Consider the following 12189-nt stretch of genomic DNA (forward strand, 5'->3'; position numbering starts at 1 on the left):
AAAGGTTGCCAGAGGGTACGGATTTGAGGGTTGGGTAAAATAAGTAAAATGAAGAGGGGGCTACAGGTCTCCCCCTGTGGAATGAGTAAGTCATGGAAGTAAAAAGCAGAGCAAAAGTAGTACAGTCAATTGTACTGTAATAATGGTGTAGCTAATATAGATAACAGTTATATTTGTGATGAACAAACCATAATGTATAAATTTGTCACATCACTAACTTGTAAATCTGAAACTAATGTAACATGGTGTGTCAACTATACTCAAATAAAATAAGAAAAAGAAAATCATATTATATTGAAAAAGGTAGAAAGGAGAGAAATAATAGCCTTTTAACTAAATTATGACAGGACAATTACATATAAACTTATAAGAAAATTAACCTTTATCCCTATTTCCCATTATAAACAAAATTAAACTCAAAATGGATTTTAGTTGTATGTTTATAAATATAAAACTTTAAAGTGTAATTCCTTTTTTAAAAAGTAAGAGAATACTGATCTTTAGATAGGCAACACTTTTTAGATATGACATAAAAATCACAATCCATAAAAAGCAAATTGATACACTGAATTCACCAAATTTTAAAAGAATACTTTTTGAAAAAACTAATAAGGGTATGAAGACACAAGACAAATGCTCCAGAATAGTGCTGAGTAGTGGTGATAGTGATAATCCTTATTTTATTCCTAATCTTAGGGCAAAATCATTGTCTTTTATCATTATGCCTGATGATATTTCCTACCAATTTTTCTGAGATCTCTTTTATCAGGTTAAGTTTCTCTTTTTATTTTGCTGAGAGTTTTTATTAAGAATAGTTGCTGGATTTTTTCAAAAGATATTTTTGTCTGGTGAGATAAATTATATGTTTTTATTACCCATATAAAAATGGTGAATTAAATTAAATGATTTGTGTGTGTGTTTAATATTTTTATTGTGGTGAAATACAGATAACATAAAATTTGCCATATTCTTCATTATTAAGTATACAGTTCAGTGTTACTAAATTCATTCATAATGTGCAGTTATCACCATTGTCCATTTCCTAGCTCTCTCATATTTTAAAATCTTTAAAATTCCAAATCCATTAAACAGTAACTCCCATTCTTACCTCTCCCTAGTTCCAGAAACCACCATTCTACTTTCTATCTATGATTTTGACTATTCTAAACATCTCACATAAGCAATATTTGGGGGCGGGGATTGTGACTGACTTATTTAACTTAGCATACTGTCCTCAAGTTTCCTCCATGCTATGGCATATGTCAGAATTTCCCTTTAAGGCTATATAATATTCTATTTTTTTGTATATACCACTTTTGCTTATCTATTCATCCACTGATAAATGTTTGGTTGCTTCCATGTTTGAGCTATTGTGAATAATGCTGCTTGAATATGGGATACAAATATCTCTTTGACACCATGCTTTTAATTCTTCTGGGTATATACCCAAGAGTTGAATTGCTGGATCATATGGTAATTTTATTTTTAACTTTTTAAAGACTGTCATCTTGTTTACTATAGTGACTTTACCATTTTACATTCCCATCAACAGGGCACAGGGTTCCAGTTTCTCCACATCCTCACCAACACCTGTTATTTTCTGTTTCATTTTGGTTTTGATATTAGCTATCTTAATGGGTGTGAGGTGGTATCACACTGCAGTTGTGACTTGCATTTATTGAATAATTAGTGGTGGCCATCTCTTCATGTGTTTGCTGGTCTTTTGTATATCTTCTTTGGAGAAATATCTATTTAAGTCTTTGGCTAATTTTTTATTCAAGTTGCTTATTCTATTGTTTTTTATTTTGGTAGCTCTCTACATACTGTAAGTATTAATAAACATATATTGTTGCTATTATGTTAGAATTATATTATATATTACACATAATAAAGTAATTATATTATTATATATGTGTATGATATATGTAATACATAATAATATCCAGAGTACCTATGTATGTACGTGTGTGTGTGTTTGTGTGTGTATATATATATATAGAATTATATCATGTATTCTGGATATTGTCTGAACAGATTCATGATTTGCAAATATTTTCTCCCACTCTATGGGTTACCATTTTACTCTGTTAGTAATGTCTTTTGATTCACAAAAATTTTAAATTTTCATGAAGTCTCATTTATCTACTCTTTGTTTTGTTGTCTGTGCCTTTGATGTCATATCTAATAAATCATTGTCAAATCCAATGTCATGATTTTGTCTCTCCTTCTTTTTCTAAAAGTTTTGTTTTTCAAGGTTTTACATTTAGATCTTTGATCTGCTTTGAGTTAATTGTTGTATATGGATTTAGGTAAGGGTCCAACTTGATTCTTTTGCATATGGAGATCTGTTTCTTCCAGATATTTATGGGAAGGCTCTCCTTTCTCTGTGGCAACATCTTAGCACCCTTGTCAAAAATCATTTTACCACATTTATGAGGGTTTAATTTTGGGCTTTCTATTCTATTATACTGGTTTACATGTCTGTCTCTATGTCAATATCACACTGTTTGATTACTTTAGCTTTGTAGTAAGATTTTAAGTCAGAAAGTATGAGTCCTCTAGTTTTGATCATTTTGGCTATTCAGGGCCCTTTTCTGCAGAACATATCATTGGGATTTTGATAGGGATTGCACTGAATTTGTAGATCACTTTAGGTACTATTAATATCCTAACAATATTAAGTCTTCCTATCCATGAACATGGAATATATTTTCATTTATTTATGTTTTTCCCACTTTGCAGATTTCTTCTCTCCCATTTTCTCTGAACCCTAGCTGCTTTGGTCTCCCTATACTCTCAGCTCTAGCCCTTTAATCCAAGAAGTCTACCAAGCATTGTCTCAGTTCTCATTCCAGCCTGGAAATTCTCTCAAGACAGTATGCTAGGGAATTATAGAGCTCACTTTGTGTGTTTCTCATTGCTCAGGGATTACTGATCTTTTTTGCCTGTTATCCAGTATCTTGAAAATCACCCCATAGTTTATTTCCTATATTTTGATTGTTTAAGGTGGATAGGTAAACCTGGTCTTTATTACTCCATCATGTTAGAAATAGGAGTCTGAAATCAGGGTTCCTTCCCAGCTATAAGCAAACTCAGGGATTAACTCTCCTGGTTGTTAGCAAACCCATCCTGCCTTGGTATCTTTCTGATACCCTCAATTAGATTTTTTTAAGTAATTTGTTTTGCACTACTTCTATTGCTATAAGGAATTTTGGTCTAAAATGAACTAGTCTACCATTGCTGGAAGCAAAATTTCTATTATGCAATTAATATTTTATCTTGATAATATATCTTACTATCTACTGAATTCTTCATATATTCTCTAAGACTACTGACTGAACTTTCCAGCCATGGCAGGAGCAATCCAACAGACATTCCTTCAATAACATCTGTGTATAAGGCATATAGGAAGCAATGTGAGGGTTACAAATGTGGAACTCTTGGTCCCTACTTGTGTAGATTTTTATGGGCTAGTTTTTAAAAATTATTTTTAAAAAAATTTTTTAAAAATCATAATTAACAGGGGTATGGATATAAATGTAACAAAACTATGTATACTAATAATGTTAAAAGCCACTTAAATGCCTAAAAATATATAAAAGTAAAATATTTGTAAAAATGCTTGCACTTCAGTTGTCAAAGCAAACTTTTGTTGTTTGTAGGTATTAATAGAGCCACCAGTAAATCAAAATCAAATTGTTTCCCTAACTTGAATTTCCTAGAGCAAAATTAAAGACTTACAAGACACAAATAATCTTATAAGGTGTGGCTTTCATTTTTCCTGCTAATTAATTTATTTTTATAACATAAAAATGCCTCCAATATTGTTTTAGGCCTTAAGGTAACAAAGATCACTGAGACAAAATAAAATATACAAATGTGGAATAGATTAATGCACAAACATATTCAGTAACTAGTACTAAAAATAAAGCCTTAAATGGAAAAACAAAATGAGATTTTCCTAATGTTATTTCAGTTTCATTGATATAAATTAACATTCATCCAAGTAATCATTTGTGAACTCAAACAAATGTGTGCACACATGCATAGATACAAACAGATACACACAAATATGTTAATTTAGAGTTAAACAGGAGAACAAAGATACACAAATAGAAGTCACAAAAAGAATTGGTTATTGGAGCTCTCAATGTCACAGGAAGATACTGAATATCTATGGAGGATTAGCAGTGTTTAGGAAATTTTTTAGCTTAGTTTTTGTCTGTTTTTTAGTAAATCAAAATTAAATACGTCCGTCTTAGAACTATTTCAAATTTTTTAAAGATTTTCTTTATTTGAGAGAGAGAGAGAGAGAGAGAGAGATAGCAAGAGAGAGCATAAGGAGGGGGAGATCAGAGGGAGAAGCAGGCTCAGTGTACAGCAGGGATCCTGATGTGGGGCTCTATCCCAGGACTCTGGGATCATGACCTGAGCTGAAGGCAGATGCTTAACCAACTGAGCCCATCTAGGTGTCCCTAGTTGTTTTTTAAGTCAAGTGAAAAGAAATACAAATTAGATGACACTAATTTAGATGACACTCTCAAAAAAATAATCTTTTGACACTGCTTAATGGCTTTGAGAGCTAAGAATTTGTCCCTTTATAGACAACTCCTGGACCACTATAATAGGCAGTTCACTGGCCCAAAGTCAGTCAATGGCTAGTCAATTATAAACCTCCCACCATCTAAATATTGCACTTAGGGAAAGCCCAGCAGAAACCACTGAGAACCCAAACCACTGAAGCTATGAAGCCCCTCATGGTTTAAATTTCAGTCAGGATACAGTTGGGATTGCAGAATATTTTTCTAAATTAGTAATTGTGATTTATTCAGAGGCTAAGAATATAGTTTGCAAGGAACTTTAAGTTGTCTTTGATAAATCAGATTGAGAAAGGTCAAGAAAATAATCAGGTCAAAGCTGTCTGCCCCAAATTTTCCAGTAACATGATAATAGTTATTTATATTTTCATCCATATTTATCCCAAACTGCTCTGCACAGAGTTTTCCTTACAATTATGACTTAAAAGTTGATAAAAATGGTGAATTGTCTTTCAAAAACATTTTGGGTAATTGATTTATGAGAACATTCTTCTTGTAAGAAAAAGATTATTCAGTTATAGGACTTTAATTTCAAATTGTACATTATATCAAAAAATGCAAGCTTCTTAATAGCCATGGTTTTGTGATAAATATTACTTCATGTTATACTTATATTCCATTCTTCCAGTCTACTCTTAAATCTTAGAAAAATAAATACAATGGCCTTACAGTAGGTTCAGGGATTTCCCTAAGTACGCACAGAAAAATAGCTATCTCTCTATGTATAGATAAATAGATAGATATAGAGATAAGTACATACATATATACATGTAATATGGATATATAGCTCTATGGCCACATGCCTATGTATATGAGTATATGTATGGAGAGATCTTTGTTCACCACATCAATTATGAAGCCAGATAAAGTGTGACAAGGAATTCATAATGTTCAGACGTTCATTTAAACAAATTTTTCATTCCATAAACACTGCCTCAGCTTTCAAACATAAATAAGGAAAGATGAACTATTCATATCATCTCTCCAGATGTTTTGTGTTTTGAGACTGCACATCACAGCTGGACCAGTGATCTCTGATTCCTGGGAAACAGAGAACTCTGTAGCTCAACTTTCATATAGACGGCTCTCTGGCTCTGGGGTGGAAGCAAGTAGACACCATGTTCTGAATTTTTTTTACCAATGGAGCAAAATTTTTCATCAAGCAGTAGCATCAGGGATAAAAATGTCACAGCTATTATTTCCTGAAATGCATTAAAAAAAATCTTCAGAAGAGAGTTTAGATTTCTTATATTAGCTTTTTTTTAATCTTGGACTAAATACTGACCCAAAGTGTATATATTAAAGCCATGATAATAATCTGGTTCCTAAGACTTAGATGTATTCAAGATATTAGTGGGCCTCACTAAAATTAGCCTTGAGATTTTAAAAAAAAAAAAAGCCAAAACATTAATGATTCATTGAATTTTTTGATTAGCAAAGGTTTTTAACTTCAGGTAAGGAGTTTAAAACATTCTTTTGAGAAAAGATTTGCCACTAAAAGTTCTTGGGACAGTGGCAAATTTCCCAAAGAAACATTCAGATAAGCAAAGATAATCATGAAACCGTCCTCCATAATAAAATCATGAAGAATTTAATATTAGGGGTAGGGACGGATATCACACATTCTAAATGATCCAGAAAGATTGGGCACTTGGAGGAAGGGTAAAAGATGAGAAAAAAAATCTCACTGGACCATTTGGTAAAAGAAAGACTAAAAGCATTCTTTTCCCAATATGACAATGCATCAAAATCTCTGAGGTACCTGACAAAATGAAAGTTTTCAACTTATCCCAGACCTACTTGATCAAAATCTCAAGACATGAAGCTTCTTAATCTTCATTTTCAACAAACTTCACAGGTGATTATCATATATCAAAAAGAAGTTTAAAAACCACTGCAGTCAGAAAAACAGAGATATCAGGGGTGCCTGAGTAGCTCAGCAGGATAAGCCTCTGTCTTCAGCTCAGGTCATGATCTCAGGGTCCTGGGATCGAGCCCTACATCAGGCTCTCTGCTCAGCAGGGAGCCTGCTTCCTCCTCTTTCTGCCTGCCTCTCTGCCTACTTGTGATCTCTCTCTCTCTTTCTGTGTCAATAAATAAATTTAAAAAAAAAACAGAGATATCAGGTGGGAATTTGGGGATAACAAATAGGTATACTGGTACAATGTGCATACATCTTCAATAAAGATAAGTCAAATTATCAAATGCTAGATGGAAAAGGGTTTCTTGTGTAAATCAGTGAAATAATTGAGTTCTGAATCAGCCTGTGTGGTAGAAAAATAATTGTCATAGAATTTACAGGAAAAAAAAATTTCATTCATGTTTTGTTTCAGAAAAATTTCCTCTATTATGAATCTACTATTTTGTTATGAATGAGAGTCAAGTGAAGAGAAACTCAGTTTTCTTTGCTGATTGAGGATCTTGTACTTTCTCAAAGCCATAATTGTGATCATCATTTTATATGTTCCAATGATAATAACAGTTGGTATAAATACCATAAAATATTGGACTAAGTGTGTATTATATCTATAGTATTCTCAGAGAACAAATGACCTCAGGAAGCTGAGAATAGGTATTAAAAGTGTTAGGTGAACCGAAGTCTGGATTTTTGTAGACACAGAGGATGTGAATGGGGCTGGAATGAGCTTCTGCTAAAATGTCCAAGCCCAAAAGCAGTCAAGTCATGTTACTAGGTGGAAGAAAAGAATAAGAAAACAGAGAGCTTCATTGCAAGTGGGCAATGAGCCCACGTGTGCACTAATTTGGAATATAAATAGATCTTTTGTTCTCAGGGTTGTTCCTAACAGATAGCTAGCACTGCCCTGCACTATACCAACTAGGAACTATTTTAAAATGATTCAAAACATGAACTCAACCAGGTATGTGAGTGTATGTGTGTGTTAGACAAATTCTTCATATTGCTTTGAGAAGAGAACATTTTGGTTAATTGGAAGGGTCAGTCAGTTAACTAGGTGTCATATCATGTGTTTTTCCTTCTTTGCTCACATTTTGCTAACTATATTTTAGTATACATACTTTAGAATGAAGGATGTGTTCTTTTACTACAATCAAAAGAAGAGAAATCAAGTCTGAATACAGGATAATAGCAAAAGCAGTTATCACTAAATGAAAAGAATACAAATTTATGGCATCCAATTCTTTTCTTTGTTTGTTTTTTCAGAGTGAAATATATTTCATTGTTTTTCCTCATTATGAAAAGCTATTCTTTTTAAAAGAAGAGTCTAAAAATATGGAAGAGTAAAAATTACAGTAATAATTATAATAACTATAACAAACGTCTTAAGCCTATTATCTGAAAGACAACTATTGTAAACCTTGGCAAATATATTTTCAGAGTCTTTATGTATACATAATGCATATATTCAAGAATCATTTTACTTCTATTATTTAAAAAAAAGGTATCATAATATAGTTTATTAATAAATTACTAATTTTCAACCACTTTTTACCTATAAAACAATTTCATATGGGTCAAACAACACATCCTATTTTTCAGTGTTTATTTTCCCTTTAAAAATATATCATAAATATCTTTCCATAATAAATTACTATAATTTTTGCATAGTTTTCCATTATATAGAAATTTATTAACTGATCCTCTTTTATTAGACATTTAGATTTTCATTTTTTCCTATTACTAATAGTGCTTCTATAAACATTCTTATGGCTAAATCTATCCCACATACTTCCACCTTCCCTGCCAAGGGATACATTCTCATAAGTAGAATTCTTGGATGAAAAGACACGTTCTAGAAGTACATGTTTCTTAGCCTACTGTTTTTCCATAAATGTTCTGTGTTGTTGTTTACTTTCTATGGCTGCATCTACACACAAAGACATGTTTTATTATTCACTACTTGTACTAGCTACTAACACATTGAACACAATACAGTGTTTTGGTAAAAAGCTTTGAAAATGACTTTTTCTTCAGCTGTTCTGTGTGTATGTGTGTGGGACGGTGGGGGAGTGCTGGCAAAATTGCAAGCCCTAAAGGTATTGATATCGTTGTCTTTCTATTTTCTTGATTCAAAATTATTAACACTGTGATATTTAGAGACGATGAACAAGGTCTGCACTAATCAGATGAAAACTCCTCTCATTCCTCAAATGAACCCCTCAGCTGAAAATAGGTATTGAAAGAGAAGGATTTAAGTGAATTCCTGGCTTCTTTTCCACATTGGGCCTGTAGAAACCTTGTCTATAATTGCTTTTTTTATTTTCCAGCACCCATGTTTCAGTTGCCCATCATAAACATCAACTAAATCTTGAGGAGTCTTTCCTCACCTGTCCTTGACTGTTTAGTCAGAAAGCAAAGATAATAAAACTCGCAACATCAATTTGCCAGGCTTCATGCTGAAGGACTGTGGGATTATAAAGTATTGTTATTGGTTGTGTTGAAAATAATAATTGAGAAGCTACAGCCATAGCTCATTCAGTGGGACAGGGACAGCAATTATGAAACTGATTAGGATTAAAGGTAAATACCAAAAAACAAAGTCTTCCCCAGAAGCTTGCAAGGTTAGAATGAATTTGATATTACACTCCTGGCAGTGAGCTAGAATGGGAAATGTCTGAGGAGTTGCAGTCAAGACACCTATATCAGCAACTGTCTGACTTATGTTCACAAACCTGGCTTGTGATCTCTCCAGGGTCAATGCCTTGACTTCTGACTGGCCTAAGAATTCATACATGCCTCTTTATACTATCATAGAGTCACTTTCTGTGAGTCTATCCCCCATATACTGTGGGGGCCATAAAGGTGAAGAAGAACACAGTGTGTTCTTATCTCCACACAGCCCAGAGCTTGAAACTCTGGAAGCCCTAATGAATGGATAAATAAAGCAGTGTTAATTTTAAAAACCACAATTCTTTGTCAATATTAGTTAAAAATTGGGTTAACAGGAGTAGTCTCCACGTTCCCAAATTAGGGACCAAAAGTAGGAGTGTCAAAGACCCCCCCCAAAAATAACCTTATAATTTTATTAATTCAATTCAATCATTTTGTAGAAGTAAATGTTTGGAATAATCATGAAAAGCAGCATCTAAAGGGAATTATGATCAAAATTATGATCATATTATGATCATAATCATAGGGAATTATGATCAAGGGATCAAGGGATCAAGGGAATCAAGGGAATTATGATCAAAACTCCCCAAATTATTAGAGGGCAGGGAGCTAAGGGAAGAGGTAAGATGGAATGGAATGGAAAAAAGGACTGGAAGAAAAACTGCTAGCAGGAAACCAGTTCCCTTTCTTCCCACCAAATATTGGTCATTTACTCCATGAGAAAAACAAACCATTTACTTCTAACTCCTAGATTATATCTCAGAGAAGCTTAGTTTTTATTTTAGCTTTCTTTTCGTTTAATTTCTTTTTATTTTTTAAGTTTTCACAGTTTTATTCAGATTCCAATTAGCTAGCATACAGAGTAGTGTAAGTTTCAGATGGACAGAATAGTGATTCCATACTTCCATACAACACACAGTGCTCATCCTGACAAGTGTCCCCCTTTATCCCCATCACCTATTTCAACCCCTCTCCCCACCTGCCTCCTTCTGGTAAGCAGCAGTTTTTCTCTAGATTAAGAATATGGTGACTAACATGACACAATAAAAAAGAAAAAAAGAAATGCAAGATTTAAAAGAAAAAGAAAGAGTCTGGATCTTGGGTTATTTTCTTGATGATCAGTTCTTGTGTCAGATACAGGGAAGTAATCAGAGAAATCCAATATCCAAGCACCTGGCTCAGCTGGATGATAACCACTCTAAGAAACAGAGTTAGAGGTCAAAAAGTCTAGATAGTTCTTCAAAACAAAAGTATGTCCACAGGCTCCCCATCAAAAGTCTTGATGAATGAAAATGCCAAAGCTGCCTTCAAGAAAGTGTATGCTCATGGTGCAAAAGCTACAGTGGCTTGTATACAGGTTTTTCCGATACTCTTTTCCTGACTCCAGGTCTTGGCACCTGCTGTTCCCTCTGACTACAATGTCCCTATACCCTCATACACCTAGCTCTTTCTTCTCATTCTGCTCAAATGCAACATTCTCAGCGTCATCCTCCCCAAACTTTCTATCTAATATCGACTGCTTCTCCCCAAACCATTTTTCTCAATGGTCGCACTCTTTTATTTTCTTCATGGAACACGACATCAGAAACTATGTTATTTGTATATTTGTTTTATCTGTCATTACCCCCTAGAATATGAGTTCTAGGAGAATGGGGATTCTGTCTTAGTCATCATCACATCAGTGCTGGTGGTGATGGCCACCCAATATATATTTATAGGACGGAAGGAAGGAAAAGGAAAGGAAAGAAGGAAGGAGGGAGGGAGGAAGGAAAAGAAAGAAAGAAAGAAAGAAAGAAAGAAAGAAAGAAAGAAAGAAAGAAAGAGTTGAGAATCTTAGATATGGTTGGGTTTTTTTTTCTTTTTTCTTTTTTTTTGTCGAGAGTAGGAAGACCCTTTACAGCAGGCTTGTTTACTCTTAGCATCTTAGTACTTAAGTGAATTTTGTTTAAACACGGTAAGACAGGCCATGTGGAATGAGCAAGCTTTTCTTAGGAATTCAAGAAACTAGAAATAGCATAAGAGGAACACATGTCCTAGATAAGGGAAATGAGAAAGAAGCTGGCACAGGAGCAAAAGCAAGTGTCCTGCCTGGGTTGTAGGTAACACTAATTATATCCCAAGTACAAGCAGGACATGCAGTTGAAATGTCAAGCCAGTGTGTTGTTACAGGCTCTTCAAGAGTCACAGAACACATAAGAGCCCAAAAGCAGTCCAACAGGAGGTCATAATTCTATCTCGGTTTTACAGGCATGTAAAGGAAATGTCTAGATAAAAGCAGCTTTCACACAAAAACACAAAGATTCTGTGTTTCTAGTGTCTGAGTAATGTTTTGTTAATTTTAGTAGTTTAGCATCAAGACCAAGAAGCACAATAGATTAATGGCTGAAAATGGTGGGTGGAGGAGCACATCAAGCTAAAGCATGAAGCTGCATCATGTTGAGCCAGGTTAAGAGGATTTATGCGTGTTTCCAAGTTCTTAAGATTGACATTCCTCTCAGAAGTTTCTTGGGTTTCTCTTGTTTCTCAATATTGCAATTATTAAAAAGAAAAAGCCGCAAGAGGGTTATTTTGACTGTCACTCAAACAATTAAATATCCTAGTTCCAGACCGGTTTATATTCCAAAACTTGTTCACAGAAAACTCCTTCAAACATCAATAGATGTTAGTCACCAAAGGCCTGATTAATGAAAGGAGAGCCGCAGCACTGGCTGAGAGAGAATGTTGTTCTGCAATTAGGGCACAAATGATCTTTCACTCTGCTGGCTGCAGATTATTTACTTTGGCCAAATTGAGAATAATCTGATATATGACAAGATTTATGAAACTTGAACAAAACTTCCAAAGCATGCATATGAGCGTTGCTGACCAGATGGAATTTCTCAGTATAGTCTGCTTGGAAACAAAGCCACACATTTCCACAGTGCAACCAAAGACTCATGTTAAAATTCTGCTACAGGCTCAAGCTTTTCTCATGTTAGCCCCCATCTTAAATCACTTTCTGCT

This window comes from Mustela erminea, chromosome 7, assembly GCF_009829155.1.
Source record: "Mustela erminea isolate mMusErm1 chromosome 7, mMusErm1.Pri, whole genome shotgun sequence".
Lineage (NCBI taxonomy): Eukaryota > Metazoa > Chordata > Mammalia > Carnivora > Mustelidae > Mustela > Mustela erminea.